This window comes from Trichechus manatus, unplaced genomic scaffold (genome assembly GCF_000243295.1).
Source record: "Trichechus manatus latirostris isolate Lorelei unplaced genomic scaffold, TriManLat1.0 scaffold00152, whole genome shotgun sequence".
NCBI classification, from domain to species: Eukaryota; Metazoa; Chordata; class Mammalia; order Sirenia; family Trichechidae; genus Trichechus; species Trichechus manatus.
In genome coordinates, this window is record NW_004444088.1 from 1,987,589 (window position 1) to 2,009,159 (window position 21,571).

The window sequence follows — 21,571 nt, forward strand, 5'->3', positions numbered from 1 at the left end:
TGACTGCTCTGACCAGGATCACAACAGAGGGTTCTGAACAGAGCTGGAGAAGGATGTAGAATATAATTCTAACTCACAAAAAAAAAAAAGACCAGATTTACTGGCCTAAAGGAGACTGGAGAAACCCCCAGAGTATGGCCCCCAGATACTCTTTTAGCTCAGTGGTAAGGTTATCTCCGAGGTTCACTGTTCAGCCTGGGAGTGGACAGCCCCGTAAAACCAAATGAGACTAATGGGGTGCAGTAGTCCAGTGACAAGGGCCAGAAGGCAGAAGGGGACAAGGAAGCTGGTGATAGGAAACCCAACGTTTAGTAAGGATATTGTTGATGTGTTGTGAGATTGTTAACCATTGTCGTGGGGCAACATTTGTAGTAACTGTTAAATGAGAAACTATTATATTCTGTAAACTTCATCTTAAGTGAGAATAACAACACAATTGGAAGAGCGTAGTCAATGTCACTGAACTGTGCATGTAGAAATTTTTGAAATGGTGTATCTTTGGCTATGTGTATTTTCACCTAAAAAAAGATTGAGAAGTTAGAGGGTTGACATGTTGTGGGGTTGTTAACCAATGTCATAAAACAGTATGTGTACTACTATTTCATGAGAAACTATTTGTTCTGTGATCCTTCACCTGAAGTACAATTAAAAAAATATATATATGTATTAATTTGGCTAGGCTATGATTCCTAGTATTGTGTGATTGTCCACCATTTTGATATCTGATGTGATTGTCCTATATGTTTTAAATAGGGCAGGATTAGGGGCAGGATATGAAGTTAGAGTTTGCAAAGAAAAAAATCATATTGGGATTATTGTTTAGAGTGATGATTCTGACTTTGAATGAGTTGGAAAGCCATAAGAGGTCTCTAAATAAATGTACTGTGGTAAAATATATACAACAAAAATTGGCCGATTAACCATTTTTAAATATGCAATTAAAAGGCGTTAATTACATTCACCATGGTGCAACCATCACTACTATTTATTTCCAAAATTTTGCATCACCGCAGACAAAAATGTAGTACCCTTTAAGCAATAACTCCTCATTTCTTTCTCCACCCAGCCTCTAGCAACCACTAATAATCTTTTATCTCTATGCATTTGTCTACTCTATATATTTCATATAAGTGAGATCATGCAACATTTGTCCTTTTGTACAGGACTTATTTCACTTAGCATAATGCTTTCAAAGTTTATCTATGTTGCAGCATATGTCAGAACTACATTTCTTATTATGGCTGCATATTATTTCATTGTGTATGCCACATTTTGTCCACCATTCATCTGTTGATAGACATTTTTCACTTTCTGGCTATTGTGAATAACACTGCAACAAATATCAGTATATACGTATCTGAATCCCTGTTTTCTAGGAGTGGAATTGCTGGGTCATACATATGGTAATTCCGTGTAACTTTTTGAGGAACCTCCAAACTGTCTTTCATTTTCATTTGTTTCTAAGTATTTTCTAATTTGCTTTGTGGTTTCTCCATTCTGCCAACTTCTACCTTTTAATTGCAGAGTTTAATCCACTTACATTTAAAGTAGTTATCAATAAGGAAGGACTTACTCAGCTAGTCTGTAATGTTCTCTGTGTGTCTTATACCCTTTTTGTCCCTCACTTCCTGCCATACTGCCTTCTTTTTTGTTTAGTTCATTTTTTTTAGTAAACCACTTTTATTCCATTCTAATTTTGTGTATGTTTTTAGATATTTTCTTTGTTTTATCATGGGGATTACATTTATCATTCTAAATTTATAACAATTTAGTTTAAACTGATATAACATGCAAAACCTCTGTTCTTGTATCATTCCTCCCCCTTGATGTTGTTATTGTCACAAGTTACATGTTTAGACAGTATGAGCCCAATTAATAAACTTACTATCATGCTTTTCCACTTTAAATCATTTAGGACATAACAACTAGAGTTACAAACCAAAAATACCATAAAACTGTCCATTACATTTGCCCATGAAATGACCTTTACCGATGATCTTTGTTTTCTTTGCACAGCTTCAAGTTGCTGTCTAGTTTCAATTGTCCTGTCTATTCGTTCTGTTGTTCATAGGGTCGCTATGAGTCGGAACAAACTCAAGGCACTTACAACAACATTAACTTCTGGAAGTTCAGATAGTCTTCCTCTGCCAGCTGAAATCTGCTACTGAACCCCTCTAGGAAATTTTCATTTCAGTTATTGTACTTTTCAGCTCCAGTGTTTCCGTTTCCTTTTTAAAATTTTTATTTCTTTATTAATACTCTCACTTTGTTCATGTATCATCGTGATTTTTTTAAAATTCTTAATCTGTGTTTTCCTTTAGCTCTTGAGCATATTTCATAAAGTGTTAGTGCTTCTGTCTAGTAAGTCCATTATCTGAGCCTCCATGGGGATAGTTCCTGTCAGTTTGTGTTACCTTTTTCAGAATGGGCCATTCCTTTCTTGTTTCTTTGTATGTCTTTTGAGTTTGTTTGTTTTTTTATGGAAACTGGAGCAATTGAGTACTTTAATGTGGGAATTCTAGAAATCATATTCTTCCCCTTCTAGGGTTTGCTTGTTTGCTTTATTTTACGGCTGGTGCCATCTGCTTGCTTAGTGACCTTCCCTCTAACTAATTTTGCAAATAGTGCTTCCTGGACCTATATGAACATTGAAGTGCCTGTTTCATAGCTGGTGCTCATCTACTGTTTTGATGGAGATTTCGTTAAATGCCAGGAAAAACTAAAAAAACAAAAAAAACTCCGAGTCTTTGCAAATTGGCTCTGAACTTAAAAATCTAAGGATCAGATCTGGATCACAATGGATTAACTATGTTGATTGTAGTTTCTGATGCTTCTTGGAAGTCAGAACTTGTCATTTGTTAAAATTCTGACATTGTACATTTTTCAGATTCCAGCATAGTTGAATTAAGGCTCAAGACAAAAATTTAAAAGTTTAAAAAATAGAAGAGTGTATTGATTATATCTCATTCAAAGTAAATAAATAATAATTTTTCATTATGCATTTATAGCTTATAATTACATTTTAGCCCAATAATAATTTCACATAGTATATTCAAATACACAATGTTTGTAGCATCAATTTTCTTAAATCTATCATTAGAAATCTGTGCTAGTGATTTAGGATTTTACTGTCTAAGGCTAGTAAGTGTTGATATCATAAAACTGTTAGCAATATGGTAATATAAAATATAATGATTGCTGTTATATTAGTCTAATGTTTATATTATTTATAACTCTTGACAATATGGGGCTGTAAATTATAATAGAATATAATAATTGTCTCTTTTCTTTTAATGAACAAGTATATGCCACATGAATTATGTAGAGGTTGTGATTTGGCAATTTTTTAAATATTTCTTTCAGTAGAGAATGTTGTCTAAAGCAGCAAATTAAAATTTTTACATGTGTTTTAAATTAATGACTTGACTTGTAAAAAAATAAAAATTAAGATAATGGTGTTAACTAACCTCCCAGAAAGTAAATACAATCATATAAAAACATAAGTGTATGATTATTAGATGTATGTTTATATGTCTATATATATAAAGTTCTCTGGTGTTATTTTGGGTATTGTCTCACTGGCTACTTATTTCAACCTACCACTCCAGCTCACCTGCTTTGTCAAGCTTGGCACTCTACTCTCAACTCCAGGTTTAGTAAGAAAAGAAAGAGAGACTAACTTACTGAGCTTTTTAAAGAGGAAATTATTCCACTTACCTATCCTTTCATATCCTCACTCCGGTCCTGGGCAAGATACCCTGAGAATACTTGTGTTCTTTGTTTCAGGAAACTTACCAGTAGAATAAATGCAATGCAAATAATTTCTTCTAGGACATGACTCAGGAGAGTCTCTATAGTTTGTTTAAAAGCTTGATTTGGTATAAAGTAATATTGTGTAGGTAGATAATGGTCAGACTCTACAGAACTTGTGACCTATGTTAAATATTTGGGCTTCCTTTATGGCTACTGAAAACCACTGAGTATTTTTGAATATAAGTCTCATGTTAAGATTTGGAATTTCAAAGATTACTGTGCATGCTCCATGATAAAAGATTTAAGGAGAGCCTGGCTTGTTGTTGGAAGATGGATGAGAAGCTATCGATTTTATACAGAAAAATAATGGTGAAAATTTTAAATAAGATTATGTCAGAGGAAATGGGAAAAAGGGAATGGATCAGAGGTAAAATGGTTAGAGACTGAAAATGAGTGGAGGTAAGTTTGTGGTATTAAAGGTAATGTCTCACTCTCTGGCTTGCATGATAGGAAGGACAGTGTTTACATTTGTGGAATTGAAAAACACAAGCAAAGACCCATGTTTGTGAAGAAATACGAATTTTTCTGGGGTTTATTAATTGTGTTTTTGTGTCATCCTATTCAAGATGTTACCTGAGGAGTTAGATGTAAAGTTCTGGAACTCAGAGAAAAAAAAAAAACCATGTAAAACATCTTTTTATGGCAACACATAACATCACATACACAAGCTGGGGTACTGAAGGAGAAAATAAAAAGTGAGACGAATAAAGACCTAAAACTGAGACAACAATTCACACAAAAATAGAGAAAGATGACGCTGAAGAGAGATTGAAAGCAAGCAAAGTGTTAGGCTGAAATCAGGAGGGCTGTATCATGGAAACCAAGGTAAAATAATGTTAAACATAATAAGTGGAAAACAGTTTTGAATTGTTTTCAGAGGCCAAGTAAAATAGGGAATAAAAATTTTAGATGAACTTCTGTGGAAGTCTTTCGTGTCATTAGCAAGAATTGTTTAAATAGAGGGATGGAAGCTGTAGTCGGATTACAATGGCTTGAAGAAGTGGGAGATAAGGGAATAAAGACTATGAATATATTTATCTATTTTAAAATGTTTCACTTAGTATGGGATCCAATATATTGGGTAGGACCTAAAGAAAAATGTGAATAAGACAATAAAAAGGATATAAAAAAGAAATAGATAATATAAGGTTACTGAAAAGGCTGGCGGAGACAGAATCCAATGTATTGGTAAAGATAGAAAGCACAGGGAAAACTACACAATTTTAAGTAAAATCGGTGCAGATATAATTGAGTTTATATATATGGTGCAGGAATTTGAGAAAATTCCCATTGCTCTGTCAAGTAGGAGGTTAATATATCTGCTCAGGCCTGGGGTGAAACTGCTAAAGAAAATTCGTAAGGAAGTTTAACAATATTAAGACCTAATTTTAGGTTGGTAGTCTTGAATCCACTGCTCTGTCTGTCAGTTTGTCATATTATGGTGGCCTGAGGGTTGTTATAGTGCCGGAAGCTATGCCATCAGTATTTCAAATACCAACAGGGTCACTCACGGTGGACAGGTTTCTGCAGAGCTTCCAGACTAAGACAGGCTAGGAGGGAACGCTTGGTGATCTACTTCTGAACATTAGCCAATGAAAACTCTATGAACTGCAAAATATTGTCCCAGACTTTGACTCTCTTACTTTGGACAAATCATTAGGGAAGATTAATCACTGGAGAAAAACATCATATTTGGTAAAGGGGAGAGTCAGCACTGGTGAGGGAAACCCTCAGTGAGATAGACTGACACAGTAGCCACAACAATGGACTCGAACATGCCAACAATTATGGAGATCCCAACCACGCAACCTTTCCTTAGGCTATACATGGGATCGCCATGAGCTGGAGCCAACTCCACGGTAGCTAACAAAACCAGCAGTCTTGAATCAGTAGTGGAGCCCATCTATTCTTCAGTGGAGTATGATAAGATCCTTGGGTATAGTCATGAAGAAGGAAAATACAGGATTTATTTAGGCTTACATTTTACTAAAATGGCGAGGTGAAATGGCAGAGAAACAAGGGATTTTACATAATGACATGAGGGTAACGGAAATGATGGTATTTGCAATCAAGATAATGAGGTATGTGAATAAAGGAAAGGGCTAATTAATTGGAAAACATATAGAAAGGTCCATGGATGGAGAATCTGATGAGTTTAAAGGGTAGTTACATAAGAGGTAGTTGTACAAACTAACTGAAAAGAGATGGGGAATAATCAGGGAGCGCTTTTATCCCTGACTTGGGAGGAAGAGCAGTTATGGGTGGTAACAAGGCTCAAAGTTGTAACAGAGCACCAGAGTAAGAGAGGACTATGGTGGAGACAAGGGAGTATCATTGAAAGCAAAAGTTCAAGAGAAGTAAAAACCAGGTACCATTCATGCACATTGACCTCAGCATTTTCTAGAATGAATGCGGGAATGGCATGAAATCTGAGAACAAAATGAAGGGACCTAAGAGGGGGACTCAGCACAGGCTTCAAACATTTTTTTTTTTCATCTAACTTACGAATTGACAGAAATGAGGACACAATACACAGACTCCATCTACTAACCCTGAAATTCATGGAGTATAAGAGTGGAAAAAAACAGAAAACAAAAATAACATAAAACAAAACCAAAAACACTTAACTGGCAGCAAGGAAGTGATGTCCGCAGGGAAGAGAGGTATTAATTAAGGAAAAAATGCAAAGAATACACTGAGAGAAGAGTTGAAACTAACTTTCGAAAGGAAGGAGAGGGTGGTTTCCTGAATCAGGGGCAAGGGGTCAATTACATTATACAAGTAATGGCTTGGTAAATACTTGGAGGGGCACTATATTTTAGGAGCAATTGCAAAGAAAGTGAATGAGGCTTAGGAATTACTTTGAAGTGGTAGGTACAGAGCCATTTCTATAAGTCTTGTGTGGTTCAGCTTGTCTGCAGACGACGCAAAATTTCAACAGCCAAATGCTCTACTGCCTTGAAGATGGCTATGTCCATTGTACCACCAGGGCTCCATGTTAATCTCTAGCTTAAAATTTTAATTTTAAATGATATAAAATAAAAGAGATTTTAAACGCTAAACACCAAATAATCTTCACCAAATCATGAAGACTATTATGGACAATTTGCTTGCTTAGTAATGAATTTTATTAAATAAAACATTCTGTTACATATACTTTTTCTATAAATGTAAAATATTTTACCAAAAAAAAATTCTTCAAACTTTCTATGTGGTTATTAATAAGGATTCTCAAAATATTAGTGAACAATTAATGCACTGAAACCGAGTTTATCTCATATCTGTGAAGATGGCTAATCTTGCTGTTAGAAGTGTACATACACAGTAACAGCTGTTGTTTTTCCAGTATCGTTAATGATTTCCATCTCATTTCTCATGCCTGCAAAAATCAAGGCCAAAGTGCCAACACAGATGTTTCTGAAAATGTTCATGTTGTGATGGACATCGAATTGAAAAAAAAAACTTTTACTTCCTAAAAGTAAAATTCTATGCTGGTATGTGAGAAGAAAAAGTTAAAAGCGTTGCTTTCCTAAAAAAAACTCAACATGTAGATGGGTCCAAAATGCATATGTGTATGAATATTTAAATAATTATATAAGTATTGAATAAGTTATCAGTAATGGTATCAAATCATTAATGAATAAACACTAAGAACTAATAATAATTAAATAGCAAATTATAAGGATAATCAAATTCATGATTTCAAAGACAGATCAAGCTTTAGGTTCTGTGGAGTTGTCATGGATTATGCAATATGATCATTTATATGTAGATTACTATCAATTTAAAATATTATTTCAAGCAGCAATTTTCATTTATTATTTTAATGTATAGATCCTAAAGATTGTCATTTGGTTGTTTATATATTTATTAAGTGTATATTTATTGAATACCTACTATGCAGCACGTAATTACTAGAAATAGGTTTTCAAGTGAGAAATAAGCAATATTTTTATTTCTTATATTTTGTATACCTTTGTAGCAATGTTTCAATAGATCGTCTGAGTGGAAAAGAAAGGTTATGTTTAATACTGATGCTTGCAGGAGGTAGATTCTATGAATTCAATAAATGTCAGTATTATTTTCAACAATGTTTCCGTTCATAAGTATATGCTTTGTAGGTTCAATAGAATAGAAATCCTTGGCCAAATTAAAATAAAGCCTGCAGTGTCTCATATGTGACTAGTTAATTTTAAATTAATTGAAAGTAAATGAAATTAATAAAAATAGTTTCTCAACCACAATAGCCACATTGCAAGTGGCCAATAGCCACTGGAGAGCACAGATGTATAACATTTCTATCATTAGTGAAAGTTTTATTGGACAGTGCAGCTATAGAATAAACTTAATTGTCCTGTCTTTATTTTTGGCAGTAGGCTAAAGGAATTTTACACACCATAATTCCCCAGGCTGGGGTGTAGCCATAGGATTTTTTAACAAATGGTGAATTCCAGTGGTGTTTTTTTCAAACTCTTTTGTGCCTAGAAATACTACATCGTTTGGGATGATGGTGTTCAGAGCAAAACATGAAGAGTTTGAGAATTTTAACTGTAATTTTCTCATCTCAAAAATATATACTTTCAATTAAATAGTTTTTACGGAGAAATTTTGCAGTAAAAAGTATTCTTCAAATATGTTTCACAACAGCAAGCTTATTCTCGGAAGTCCCTGGGAGGTGCAAACAGTTATGCACTTGAATACTAACTGAAAGATTGATGTTTCAAAAGCACGCAGAGGTCCCTAGAAAGAAAAGTGTACAAAACCAAATGGAGCAGTTCCACTTTGCAGACATGGGGTCCCCGTGAGTCAGAATCAACTCGATGGCAATTTTTTTAAAGCTAATTTTTCACATAACATCCAATAATATCAATGTGTTATTCACATATCTTGGAAAATACTAGTTAGGAAAATTCAGCAAGATTTGTCTAATGAGACTAAAAAAGATAGACAAAAGTGCCAGATCCAATGTTCAGACTGGTATATAATATAGAATTATGTTGAATATGATAAGGATTGGGACCAATCTATTTGGAGGACATTTCTGTGGCTTCCAAGTGCCTTGGAGATTCCCAGAGCAGCAGAGATGGTGGCAGCTATGCCACGTACATCATGCCACTAAGTTCTGGGGGTAGACATTTTAGTTTAATAATGTGGCTGTTACCAATGAATAGAGATGCTCTTAATCCAGCCAGCTTCATTAGACAGGCTTAAGAACTAAATCGAAAGTACCATCAATAGGATGTAAATGAATTTTATTATTGTTAGGTGCCATCAAGTTGGTTCAGACTCATAGCAACCCGTGTACAACAGAACAAAATGCTGCCTGGTCCTGTGCCATCCTCACAATCCTTGCTTTGTTTGAACCCATTACTGCAGCCATTATGTCAATTCATCTCATTGAGAAACTTCCTCTTTTTCACTGACCTAATGTGTAAACAAATTCTTATCAAATAGACTGCAATAAAAATAGTGGGGATAAATATTTTCAGTTTATTTTGTCAAAATTTAGTTTTTAAAACCATCTGCCGTTAACTGAATTAAAACATGAACAAAATTTCTTGGAATAAGTAATGGAGATTTGGGCTCTACTTTCAATGAACAAAAGTGCTTAACTCTATTGCAGAGAATTAGTCAGTCAAATTACATGTTTTTACTTCCTTTTATTCTCCCTGCTTTGCAAATTATTTTGGAATAAAACAATGCAACACATTTCTAATGTATTGGTGTTATTCCAGTTTTGGAATAATTTCCTATTCTTGCTTTCTACATAAGAGTTCTAATTTATAGAACTGGGCTAGAGTTAGTGCCATTATTCTGAACTCTGTCGAAAACCAAAAAATGAACTCTGCCTCAGTATCCTGGGACCATGAGTAGAAAGGTGAAAAGCAGGGAATTCACTTGCTTAGAAGTGCAGTTAGCTTAACATTTCTAATCCTATGTGTGTAGGTCAAGACAATATCCTCCACCATGTGTGACTGTAGGTCTGTTTTGCTTTTTATGTCCCTACACTGAATAGGAAACCTGAGAACTAACTCTCATTTTCTGTTTTCAAACTAGTTTTTACAAGGTCCTTGAAAGTTCTTTTCTTGATGATTTTTTAAGTGGTGCCAAGTTACTACCATTTTAATTGTAACTTCACTAGAAGTACTGATTAATTTTGAATGCTGTATTACAGTGGTTGGCTCTTCCTACCTGCATTTACTCCTATTTTATTTTAAGTTCATCACGTTGTCTAATTATGAATTTAAATTATTTAATTCTTGATAAAGAAGTAAGCAAGTGGAGGAAATTTTCTAGAGCTAAGCTCACTTCTCAGTTCTCCTAAAGTTATAGTCAAACTAAGGCTGACCTTTAAGATAAAGTTCTGGTTTAATCATGGCCTTTAGAGAAAGAAAGCAGGTCAAATTTAACCCCTCACCCAAATTTAACGGCATGTCTGTCTATTATGTTGTGTCAGATTAATGAAATGGCCCCAAAACTTTCTCTTTTTGTATCCACGCTAGCAGTTTGGCTTAATAGATCCTCTGATCAAGAGGTGGAGGCTATTTTTGTCCTTTATATCCAGTTTGGCCTCATGCTTTACTTCAGCCAATGGGACAGTAGCAAAAATAATAGAAGTAATGACTTGAAAATTGCTTGCACACTAAGGCAGATCCCTCTTGCTGTTGTTCTAATTTTGCCACCATACCTACAAGCCTTGGCTAGTTTCCTGGATGATGAGTGACCACATGGAGAGAGGACCTGATCTTTAAATTAAAAAAACAAAAACAAAACTAATAATAAAAAAAAAAAATCATTGCCTTCGAGTTAATCCTTATGCATAGCAACCCTTTAGGACAGAGCAGAGCGAACCCAGAGGGTTTCCAAGGCTGTGAATCTTTACAGAAGCAGACTGTCACATCTTACTCCCATGGAGAGGCTGGTGGCTTCAAACTGCCGACCTTTCGGTTAGCAGCCAAGTGGTTAACCACTGCTTCATAATCCAGCCGGTCCCAGCTACTAGCACCAGCTGACTGCAGATGTATGAGCCAACAGCCTAGACTAGTAGAATAACACAGTTGAGCCCAAATTGCTGACCTACAAATTGTAGGTAAATACATGGTTTGGGTAGTTTGTTACACAGAAGAATCTGATACGTATGTGACTTCTTATTATGACAGATAGATTACTATTCCTCTGAAGCCACTGATAGTGTGGAAACATTCCTTGTTGAAGAAAGTTGGAAATTCAGAAAATATATCTTAGTGTCATTCCCTTTCTTGTTAAGCTCAACCTTTGTCCTCCATTCACTCTGAGTATAATGTACACCCTTTTGTCTCTTTGTTGCCAAAAAACAAGACATCTGATACTCAGAATCATTCTCACCGGTTCTTCCTTCATCTGATCAACCACTAATGATCCGGGTCTTCTCACTCCCATTCTCTCTAGGCTGCATTGGAGTGTCCATATAGGGACCAGGCCCCATCCCACCTCTAACTCCCATTAACTCATCAACATACAGGCAAATTATTCATAATTCTATGGCCAGCATTTATACTGTCTGCAGCCCTTTAGCCCTTTCAAAACCCATGAGACAAACGATATCTTGTCCACTTTTTATGGGTCTGGAGTCCTTTGGAAAGGGGTTAGCCAGGTTTTAACGCATTTAGCCTCAAAGTGGGAGATGTTTGAAATGCGTGAAACTCAAAAATCCTGAGTGGGAGCCTTATTTTTGTGTAGATTGAGCATTGTCTTAGCTGATGCCTCTTAAATTTGTGAATTTTTTAAACTTTTGGCACATTAGACTTTACTTCTGTGAGATAAGCCTTGTCACTGTTTCCCAGTTACTATATTCCCATAAGAAAGTACTTTTTGCAAGAATAATCTACTGCCAGTCTTTCTTCATTCTGTCATAGTGGCCATTTTCCCCTTTATGCCGTTCATTGTTTCCAAGTGTTACTGGGTCCCTTCTCTTCTAGCTTCTGAGCAGTAAATAATGCCTTCCCAATAAAGAATACTGCATTGCTGTGGTACTTTTCAAGAGATTGGAATTTCCTATATGGTATTCTTACCCTGCCTTCAATCCAGAGCCCAATCATTGCTTCTACGTGTAGCAGGTGGAATGTACCACTGTGAGAAGTTCTGCGGTATTTCAGGGCAACTGTGTCTGCTTCTTAGCTGTTAGTACTGCTTTTGTTATAAAGAAGAAAACACAGTAGTGGTAATTTTCCTGAGATTCAAATTCCTTTAGTTTTATTTATTTTTCCTCTAGGTACTGCTTTTGCAGTAATGAAGAGAGCATTGCAATGGTAATTTTACTGAGATTTTAAAAAAAAATCACTTTGCTTTATTTATTTGGGTGGTAAGTACTGCTTTTGCAATAAGGAAGAGAGCATTGTACCATGTTTTGAAAAGATTCATGAAAAATAATAAAAAGCATAAGAAGAAGGAGACTGGAATAAAATGTATGTGTAGTCACTGCCAGGTGCCCCCATGTTTTACCTCAAATTTTTCAAAATTTCAAGAAATAAAATAAAAAAGAAAGAAAAGAAAATGATTTTATTATTGACTCATATTGGCAGGATTTATGTCATCCAGGGGCTGCTGGAACAAATATTATCCCAGAAAATAGGTATCAAAATCCATAACTCATAACAAAAATTCTGAGTTAGTCCTTTAATCAGCGTACTTTATTAGTGAAAACACACAGTATCAACAAAAAATTCAAAGGAGAAAATAACTGGGTTAGTGAAAGGACACATTGGGTACATGGGAAACTGAACATTGAACAGTAACTCTCTTTTAAAAAACCGTATGTCTTTACATCTTCAAATAGGGAAGGATAGGGAGTGAGGGATTATCAGGAACAGTAAACCAAAACCAAACCCATTGCCATCGAGTCGATTCCAACTAACAGCAACCTTATAGGACAGAGTAGAACTGCCCCATAGGGTTCCCAAGAAGTGGCTGGTAGATTAGAACTGCTGACCTTTTGGTTAGCAGCCCAGCCCTTAATCACTGCACCACCAGGGCTCCATCAGGAACAGCAGGAGTTTAAAAAAAGGGCTGCGCAGGCTATGAGCTGTGGGTTATGTGTAAGAATCCTTAAGCTGTAAAGCAAGGAGAACTAGAGCTTTGTGACCATAGGTGTTAGAAAACCAAATTTATCCTTTCAAGTTTTTGTCAGCATATTTCTCTAATGAGTGAAGAATTTTAATATTCATGCTGGTTATAGATACAGGGAGTTAACAAGGTGAAACCAGACTAACCGAAATCTTGTTTGACTGTATAAAAGTAATAATAATTGCTGTCCTTTCCATGAACGGCTTGTATATAGGTTACTAATTGTCAGGCAGTATAATAGCAATTATGTTTATCATGAATTATGATTTAAAAAATTATTTGATTTGTTTACAATAACAAACTGTATACATATACAGGGTATGACTCTAAACCAGTGAGTCATCAGGCACTCAAGGTATCCACATCACCTTATAGTTACTTCTTACTTTTGCCTGTGTTCACAGATTTGCACAAATATTATGATAACACTTATGATACTAATGATACTAATGAAAAATTTAAGTAATTATTGTTCTATGGAAGTTTAAGAAACAATGAGATGGTAGGTTAATTTTAAAAGTCTAATTATTTTGTCTAAATTACTCTATCAGAATTGTCCTTTGGTTTTACCAGTTTGTTCACTTAAAATCATTTTGGCTACAAGATACCAAAATTAACTCCAACCTCAAATTAACTTGAGAAAAATAAAAGGCCATATTAGAAAGACACAAGGGATTCCATGAAAAGCAGAAACAGGTTTTGGAATAGAGAAGATGAAAAATAGATACAAAACATTGACACATGAGTATAAAATAGTATATGTATCTCATTTTACAAAACATTCCCTAAAGCAGGATACAAAAAATAGTTTTTAATACTTCAATCTTAATGCATTAAAATATTATTTCAAAGGATCTGCCGTTGTTAATGTCTACATCGGTAATCAGAGAGGAAAATCGTTTAGGAAAACGTCCAAATTAGATTCAATTCACAATTAAATGATGCAGTCACAGCTTCACTCAAGTAATTTTAGCCTCTTTGGGTCTCAGAAAGTTAGAAGAGAAGAAATCTTGGGTGAAGAGTAAAACATACGTCAACAGTTTTTTAGGTTATCTGGTAAATTATATCCTACTTCAAGCTTAACTCAGAGAGGGAAATCTTTGCAAACAGTTTTTACTCTCTTGCCTGGTATTACACTTTTTTCAGACTTTCTTTCTAATTATCTTATCTCCCTTCATAACCACATAATACGTGGTTGGATTAGAGGTTTCTAATTTTTCATTTCTGTAGTCCAGTCTGCCCAAGGTTAAGCAAAAGCTAGATCATAAAGGCTTGGAATTTAGAATATTTTACTAAAACAATGAAAAGATATTAAGCAGGAAGTCACCATTATCAGAATCCTGTTTCAGGATGGATTTCGTCTATGATTTGTGATAGGTGATGTTAATGATAATAGATTTTAATATCAATGCCCTTTGAAGGACAAATCTAGTGTCCTCTTGGTGATAATTTAAGCAGAACCTGATAGCATGAGAAGTCATGTAACATTCTAAACGATATCTCATATGTAATATCTTCCTGAAGGGTAGGAAAAGCAGCAAGTTAAGGCACTAATGAAAATAAGCATTTCAGAGGCAAAAATGAATATTTGTGTGGGAGCAAACTGCCCTAAAATTATTTTCTTATTTTTTTATTAATGCTTGTATATTGCTTACATAAATGTTCCATATACAAGTATAATAGATGAATCTAAATATGATGCATATAACAAAATTCTTATATATATCCCTTCCTGAAATGATTGCTGCATTAAATAACACAATCAAAGGATAATTCTGAAAATTGGACTGACTTATGCTATAAAAACCCCATTGCCGTCGAGCTGATTCTGACTCATAGCAACCCTATAGGACAGAGTAGAACTGTCCCATAGAGTTTCCAAGGAGCACCTGGTGGACTTGAACTGCCGACCTTTTGGTTAGCAGCCATAGCACTTATAACAACTACGCCACCAGGGTTTCCAATTTATGCTATAATGGTGTCTAATTACTTTAAAATAATGAGTGTGAGGGGAGAAGATACATTTATTTATAACAAAGGAAGTGCTCACTGTCCACACCACACCTCTTAAGTAAGGATAAAACATGTTATGTTTTTCTATTTTTATTTAGTGAATTGGAGATTATAACTGGAAATATTCCAAATATTCCATTTTATGTGAGAATCTATTGAAGAGTGTTATCCAAGTCAAAATTTGGAAGGATTTCTTTTCCCATGAGATAATTTCAAAAATACCCTTCTTCTAAAAATAATGTTACTTGCCATAGCATTTGTAATTCTAATAGACAGTGCCTGTATAAAGAGTACTATTTGATTTTCATGCCAATTTAAAAAAAAAAATACAGAATTCTAATGAGCATTACTAACCAAAAACAATCAACACAAATACTTTTGAAATGTTTATCTGTCTTTGTAAAGTCTTTTAAATTAGAGGTATATTGTCAATATATACCACATAAGTTGGGCCAAATTATTTTAACCATATTTGATCAGACCAAAGAAATTAACTAACAGTTCACCAACATTTTATTGTTATCAACATGTTCTTCTGGTCTAACATCCTCATTTTGCAAAATCTGATGTTATATATAAATGTATTTCAGTACATCACAATTTACCCCTAACAATTTCCTTGGTTATCTTTGGTTCTCTTACACTTAGATGAGTATCTCCATAATTCATTCAACTGACCACAAGACACTTAAGTTGATGTACTCTTGAAGACATCTTTTTTCTTTGGTTCAATGGAAATATAAAGAGAAATTCTTTCCTTGAATAAAGATGGCCTGCTATTCAGTAGAAAATAGTTTCAGTAAAACAGTAGTTATTCTTCTGCTACAAAAAGACCTCTATAAAGTGTTAAAAAGCAAAGATGTCACTTTGAGAACTAAGGTGCACCTGACCCAAGCCATGGTATTTTCAATCACCTCATATGCATGCAAAAGTTGGACAATGAATAAGGAAGGCCAAAGAAGAATTGATGCCTTTATGGTGTTGGTGAAGAATATTGAATATACCATGGACTGCCAGAAGAAAAAAACAAATCTGCCTTGGAAGAAGTACAACCAGAATGCTCCTTAGACGCAAGGATGGTGAGACTTCATCGTATGTATTTTGGATATGTTATCAGGAGGGACCAGTCCCTGGAGAAGGACATCATGCTTGGTAAAGTAAAGGGTTAGTGAAAAAGAGGAAGACCCTCAACGAGATGGATTGACACAGTGGCTGCAACAATGGGCTCCAACATAGCAAGGATAGTGAGGATGGCCCAGGACCAGGCAGTGTTTCGTTCTGTTGTACATAGGGTCGCTTTGTTGGAACTGACTGGACGGTACATAACAACAGTTGTCCTTAGCTGTCATCATCATTATATAATTTTACCAAAATCATTTATTTTAAGGATAGAGATTTACTAAAAATGGATAAGTAAAATTTTAGAAGTAATTTATTTTGGAACTAATTTGAGAAAGAATAGATTTTGAGGGAGAATTCTGATGCTATGATTCAAAATAATTTAAACCACATTTCTTACCGCCTTGGGTCCCCTCTCCCCTGCTTAAGCACTTCTGTATATTTCTTTGGAATAATGTGTTTTGAAATAAGTATAAATTCACATGAAGTTGTAAAGATAGTACAGAGGTCTCATGTAACCTTCACTCAGTTTCCCCCAATGTTTACATCTAATCTAACAATAACACAATATCAAAACCAGAAAATTGATATTAGTTCAGTGTGTGCATTTAGTTCTATGTCAATTTATTACATGTGTAGCTTTGTTTAACCACCACCACAATCAAGACATAGAACTCCTCCATCACCACAAAGATAACCTCATGCTACATTTTTATTGCCACACCCATTGCCTGCCCACAACCATCCCTAAATCCTAGAACCACTAATTTGTTCTCCATCTCTATAATTTTGTCATTTTGAGAATGTTAGTTAAATGGAATCCTTCAGTATGTGACCGTCAGAGATTGTCATCTATCACTCAGTACAGTGTCCTTGAGATCCATCCAAGTTCCTCTGTGTATCAATAATTCAGTCCTTGCGTTGCGAAATATTGTTATTACCGTTAATTTTGGTATATATGTACCACAATTTGTTTAACCATTTGCCTATTATAGGCATTTTGGTTGCTTCCAGTTTTGTTTATTACAAGTAAAGCTGTTATGAACAATCCTGTACAGGTTTTTGAGTGGGTGTAAGTTTTTATTTCTCTAAGATCAATGTCTAGGAGTGTGATTGCTGTGTCATATGGCGAGTGTATATTTAATTCTTTGTTTGTTTGGTTTTTCTTTTAATAAACTGTCACACTATTGTCCAGAGTGGCTGTATGTTCTACATTCCTACCAGCAATCCATGAGAGGCCCAGTTTCTGTGCATTCCCACCAGCATTTGGTAACGCCATTCCTTTCTTTTTTTTTTTTAATTCTAGCTGTTCTGGTAGGTGTGTAGGGATATCTTACTGTGTTCTAATTCACATTTCTCTGATGTCAACTGATGTTTGACATCTTTTCATGTGCTTATTTGCCATGGATAGAGTTGAGCTTCTTAATCAAGCCGTCTCTTTACAACTTTTGCTCATTTTCTAATTGCATTGTTTTTTACTGTAGAGTTTGAGAGTTCTTCTCTATTCACTTCCTGAGAGTTTAGAGGTGAGTGGACAGAGCTTAAAGAAGATTGGTTTCAAACATGGGAAAGGGTCAATTGCGAATGCTGGAGAAGTTGGCCTCCCAGCAAACAGAAGTTGGCTGCATACGATGGAGCAGAGGCCATTCCACAGCTTCTGTGTGAATGTGGGAGTCTGTGGCTGCAACTTATTGGTTCTAAGGAGGTGATATATGCCCATGGTGGTCCAGTCTCACAGGAGGCCTGAGCATGAGGAGTTGCTAGGAGGTCAAGGGCTCCTGGACCTTCCTGTTTGGGCCAACTCTTTGATCATGTTGGCAGAATGAGAGCAGAAGCCAAGTGGAGACTGTGTCTATCATCACCTGCAGCCCAACATGGGTGATTAACCAGAAAAGAATTTGAGGCAGGCAAGAGCCTTTGCTACCAGGTATCTTGGTGTACAAGAAGACAGCAAATATGTTAATGACATGAAAAGTTGAGCTAGATACATAGTATATCAATAACTTTCAAAATCAAAGAGTTTCAAAATAAATGACACGATAATTTCCAAATGTGGTAACTCTGTCAGATATGCCAATAGCCTCATTGTCCTGAGTACCTCAGTGAGGTTAATGTAATACCTTAGTGTTCCTCCTTTAAAGTCGCAGCCAATACCTCTTCCTTTCTTATATATGCCTGAGCACCCAGGAAATTTTCAACGCATGCATTCCTGTATCTGCTTAAGGCTAGCCTCAGCTGCTTTGAGCCACCACTTTGCTAATAGCTCCCTGAATTTACTCTGCTCTAGGGATTAAAAATCGGCTTGTCTCCGTAACAATCAATGATACTAGTGATAGTTTTACTTTTTTTTTTAATGATTGTTTCGTCTTGAACCAAAATAATTCAAGTATTATATGAGGCAATTGATTTTATTTAAAAAGTTCGATAATTAGAAAATATGCCATTATTTTACATATGGAGGTCAGTTTCCGTAAGAATTCTGAAGGCAGGAACATTGGATCATTTGTAATCTAGTAATGTTCACCAGGAAAACTTCCGCATGATCCTAATTGTTACTGATGCTATGAAATTCACAATAGCGTCCAGGAAGAATTTGATTAGAGCAGTTAATATATCATCTTATGGATACTTCATCAAAACAAGCCTAATCTAGTTAACTAATGAAGTTTTTATGTTGTTTTTATTGCTGATGCTTTTCTTTTTTAAAGTTGCCAATAACATAGTTCATAGACAGTTCTTGTTATCATTGGCCTCATCCAATTAATTAATGAGTCAAAAGTTGATCAAGTGGTTTGAGATCTGATATGGTATCAAGGCATCAGAGGACTTATTGTATAAAAGTATGTTTTACAAATGCAGGTGCTTTGAAGATGTATGATATTAAAACTATTTTAAAAACTTAATACATGAAAATATTCATGTTTTTGACAAACAGATCCACATTGTACAAAAAGACCCTATGTCATTAGGAACCACATTCTTGAGAGCTATCAGATATTGTTTTATGAGTTAAAGGAAACCAATGGGAAAGGCAAGCCTATTAAAAAATATATATGAGAGATAATATCCTATTTTTTATTGTTTTTCATAATACATGGCATCTGAGGAAACCCACCTACATACTTTGTGCAATAATCCAAAAAGGTAGAAGGGGAAAGAAAGGAATAAAATATTAAAGGAACATTAAAAAATGATAGTAAAACTAGATGCAATGCCTAGATACATCGTATCTTGCCATCCTTGCTTCTCATATGGTTAGTCACATTAATCAGCCTGGTATGGACCCTTCAACCTATGTTTCTATCCTTTCCAACAGAACTACATTATTAAGATTTGCTAATGTCTAATTACATATTTCCGGGAAAATAGATTTTATATCTTGCCCCATCTCATAAAATTCCACATGCATGGCAATAGAAATGAATACTATCCCTATAGTTCAGATGGGTAGTATGAAATGGATATATCATCATTTCTTGGTTTGAAAATGGAAGTCAGTTGTATGCCTATTAAATGAATTATGTAGTCTGGGATTATTTTTTGAGAATCAATATAGAAGTTTTTTTTTTTTCTTTTTCTTTTTAATTTTGTTTTGTCTTGAATTTCCACTCATGTTGTAAGAGAGGCAGTTAATCCTAAAAGTCTTCAAAGCTTTTTGGTTTATCACTTAGTCTTCTTTTCTGCTTATGACAATAATAATGCCTATTATTACAGAAATTAATCATCAAATAAATATACATCAAATTAAATGTGAAGCATAACCTAAAATGTGTCAGAGAAGGTAGACTTATGAGACAAAAGAAAATAAACCAATAAAGCTAAAAATAAAAGTTAAAAAATCATTCTAAAAAACTAGAATAAACTAGGCAAAAGATAAAAGGTAATTATAATACATTTTTAAATAATAATAGAATACTAAATAAAATTAATAAAATATTTAAGTTAAAATGAATAGAAAAGTACCTCAAAGGGACAAGGATAGTTTATCTAAATTGTCCCCCAAAATGCTAGAGAGTAAAATAGTTTTATGAGATACTAAAGATGAGACAATAAAATAAATTTTATGGTACTAGGAGATTTAATCAACGAGATGGATTGACACAGTGGGTTCAACAATGGGCTCAAGCACAACCACGATTGTGAGGATGGCTCAGGACCAGGCAGTGTTTACTTCTGTTGTACACATGGTCGCTGTGAGTCAGAACCGACTCAACGCACCCAGCAACAAAAACAACAGGAGATTTAACAAACCAAGTAAGTAAAAAGAAACTTCTATCTGGGCAGTGGTAGCATCCTATGACCTAGGATTCGTATGACTTGGGTTCATTGTACAATGCACTGACCTCACCCCACGACAAAGCTAAGTAAGGGCGTGTTAAGGAGCCCTGGTGGCACAATGGTTAAGCCCTTGGCTGCTAACAGAAAGATTGGCGGTTCAAACCCACACAGCAGCTCCGAGGGAGAAAGACCTGGTGATCTGCTTCCATAAAGATTACAGCCAACAAAACCCTAGGGGGCAGGTCGACTGTGTCATTTGGGGACACCGTGAGTTGGAATCAGTATGATGGCACTCAACAACGACAAGGGCGTAGTGAGAAAAAAACAGGAAGCAGTTTTCTGTTACGATCTAACCCAGTTATCATAAGCTGTGGTGATTTTAGCTGTCTTTAGATCAAAGTACAGGTTTGTTTGTCAGTACTCAAAGGTGTCAATCTACATTATGGATTAACATCTAAAACCTTCCATTGTTTGCAATAGATCTGACAAAACATTCTCTAAAGCGTGATTTTCTATTTCATTTCTGCTTCCCTAGCTGGAAAATCATAAAGTATTGTGAATTTTTTTTACACATAGTGAGAACAGGCTATTATACTGCGTTTCAAACCAGGATAAACTGTTAAAAATAAATGAGAAGGGACTAGAAAAAAATATAAAAAGCTTTTATGATAATGCTGATTCTGAGAGGAAAGGTATTTAAATTAAATGCTGCAAACATTTTCCTGAGCCAGACTGAATTTAAAGACAGGCTATCCTTGAAAGCCTAGGTTATTGTTATTTCTTATTCTCAAATTAAGTAATAATTGTAGAAACTTGAAAAATAAAAATGCAGTCACTTAATACTTTCAATTGTTTTATATTGTACCTGTGTTAGTCATTCATTCATTAATTTATATATTTAGTTACAGAAAATGTCTTTAAAATTCATGAAGCTTTATAAAATCATAAGACTCAATGGAAAAGAGATTCCACATGTTCAGTGAAAGATTGTTTACTCTGAGAAATCTGCTGCGTTTTTAACTGTTTCTAATCAGTATTTATAGCAAGGAAGTAGATCTCTAGCCTGAGATATGCCCCCATACGGTGGCTAAGACAATTAAATCCCCAAAGCCAACATTTCCTCTACAAAACAATAACAACAACAGAAACGAAAGGAGACCAAAAACCAAGCCTGCTGCCGTCGAGTTGATTCCGACTCATAGCGACCCTATAGGACAGACTAGACCTGCCCCATAGAGTTTCTAAG